Genomic DNA, 2,818 nt, shown 5'->3' on the forward strand with positions numbered 1-2,818 from the left:
TCAAAGGATTCTCCCAACTGCTTCACACTTTTCTGCGAAAAAAAATCATGGCGAATAAATGGCACTTTAATTGATGTACCAAGGGCGCATCGCTCATAGAATTCCTGCCAGAAGCAGATGAGAACATCTCTCAGATCTACTTCAGATCCAAGGCCTGCTTCTTCTGTCTGATTTGGGAGTATGTGTTTCACAGTGAGGGATTTGTTCAAGACTGCATTTTCAGAGAATGCTATCATCGTATTCAACGTGTTAGTGGAGTGAGAGTTATTGTCATCACATCTAGTGGATCAGGCGGGCCATCATCGATCAGTGTGACATTTGCATCTTCCTCTGTGTTCTGTGTTGGACCAAAAGTCATTTCTCAATAACAGAAATGTCACATGTAAATATCACTTGATTCAACAGAGACCTCTTCAATTTTTCCACGGAGAGGTATTCACTGCCATTCTGTGACAAAACCAAGACATCTTCGGACGCCGTGCTGTCATCATCTTGGTCATCTTTTGGCGTTATTGCAATGTAAAAGCGCAACCATGTTGGTTTTGCAGCTTCGTATATATCGCCAATGGACTGGCAGGTTTTCTGAGTGAGGCAGTTTTGTTTGAAATCCCACACATCAAACTGAAAGTCCAATTCTGATCCTTGAGGAGAAATTCCATCTGGGAAAAACTGTTTCTTTCCTTCCTTGAGAATGTCTTTGAACCCAGCTTGTGTGGACATTTGAAGTTTTCTGGTACCTCCTCCCTGCTTCTCCCTCACCTATTGACCTCTTTAGTCACCCTCTGCTACTCCAAAAGTGAAACGATGTCCTCCGACACTCCTCGCCCATGCCAAAAGTCGCAAGGTGACGACATGACGTACTCTCCTCAAAGCCACGCCACACGCTGACGTTCCCCTCAATTCATGAGTCCACAAAGTGAGAATTCAAACTTTAAAGTCAGAACCACAAGAATACAGTCAAAATTCGGACTTGACATTACCGATCTCTGTTCTCGCAGATGAAAATAAAAACAACAACCTCAGAAGACTAAACTCCTGTAAGGGGAGTTGCAGGTATAGATTTGTTGTACCTTTTGCAATTTTGGGCGGACTTATGGTACCTGTGCAATTTTTAGAGGTTTGAAAGTATTTTTATTTTTGTGTAACCTGTTCAATTTGGGGGTCTTTACGCTAATCTCACCTTTACCTGTACAATGTTTGAGGGAGTAACTATACTTTAACATGCATAACCTTTGGGGTAGTTTAAGATAGTCTTGATGTAACTTGTGCAACCTTTAGGGGATTTGTGACAGCATTATTTATTGCATGATTTATATCACTTGGATTTCAACTTGCACAATTTTGACGGGATTTACAGTCATGTTATTTTAACCTTGCACAACTTTGGCAGGATTTAAGGTGTTGCTGTTGTAAACTGCGACTTTTGGAGGAATTTACAGGAGTCTGACTATCACCTGTGCAACCCTCAGGGGATTTACTGTATTCTTTTTGTAGAATGTGCAGTTTTTTAGCAGTAATCAAAATTTTACCCGTCCAAGTTTTGGGGTATTTCTGGTAATGTTATTTTAACCTGCACCAATTTTGGGGGGTTTAAGGTATACTTGTTGTAAAATGCAACTTTTGGAGTATTTACAGGAGTCTGACTTTAACTTGTGGAACCTTCAGGTATTTATTGTAGTGTTGTTGTAATATGTGTAATTTTTTAAGTTTTTTTTTTGTCATGTTACTTTTTCCTGTACAAGTTTTAGGGGAATATTTGGTAGTCCTACTTATGCCCGTGCAATTTTTAAAGGGAATTACTGTGATGTTTTAAACTGCACACCTATGGGGATTTGGGGTCATGTTGTTGCATTCAATCATTCATTCATTCATTCATTCATTTTCCGAACCACTTTATCCTCACTAGGGTTGCGGGGGGTGCTGGAGCATATCCCAGCTGTCTTAGGCGTAGGTGGGGGACACCCTGAACCGGTTGCCAGCCAATCGCAGGGCACACGGAGACGAACAACCATCCGCGCTCACTCTCACACCTAGGGACAATTTGGAGTGTTCAATCAGCCTGCCATGCATGTTTTTGGAATGTGGGAGGAACCCCACGCAAACACGGGGAGAACATGCAAACTCCACACAGGAAGGCCGGAGCTGGAATTGAATAGCACTGTAAAGTCAACGTGCTAACCACTCGACTACCGGGCCGCCCGTCATTTTGTTGTAAACTGTTCTAATTTAGGGATTCAGGGTTGCCTTAACCGCAGCTACAAAATGTTTGGAGGATTTATAATGACTTTACTTTAACAGGTGTAACTTTTAGAGATTTACACTCGTCTTAGTTTAATCAAGTGCGATTTTGGGCGGGTCTTAAAATTTGTCTCATTTTAACATGCACAATTTTTCGAGGATTTTTGTATTGTGGTTCTCTTTTATTTACGCAGCTTTTGGGTTGTCCTCACTCAGATTCTGATGGCAAGCAGGTTTTAAGAGGCAGCCGACTGTGTCTCCATGTCGACAAAATGTAATAAGAGCAAACACGAGCAGTCGAGCACAACAAATAACAACCAGAGCTGATAAGATATGACAGATACACGAGAGTCAGAACATGCTAAATTGCCTGTTTCAAATCTTGACATTGCGGCTTTCTCACCCTCGCCTACACTCAGCAAATTTAGCTTATTATCGCATATGTAAAACAGATAAGGAGCAAAATAATAATGGGAGTACAAAGTTTACTACATATTCAAGTTGTCATAGTAGTAGTTTTACACATTGAACACCAGTAAGCTGTTTTGTTGTTCGAAGTTATTGCAAAATTATTGATTTG

The 2,818-nt window shown here is 41.0% G+C and overlaps 1 pseudogene; it reads right to left on the reverse strand.

The window, feature by feature from the left end:
* LOC147209837 (uncharacterized) lies at positions 1-2,205 on the reverse strand (annotated as a pseudogene).
* Between the last annotated feature and the right edge of the window lie 613 nt (positions 2,206-2,818).

Source organism: Hippocampus guttulatus, chromosome 2 (genome assembly GCF_054856545.1).
Source record: "Hippocampus guttulatus isolate MCC_2025c chromosome 2, RoL_Hgut_1.0, whole genome shotgun sequence".
NCBI lineage: Eukaryota > Metazoa > Chordata > Actinopteri > Syngnathiformes > Syngnathidae > Hippocampus > Hippocampus guttulatus.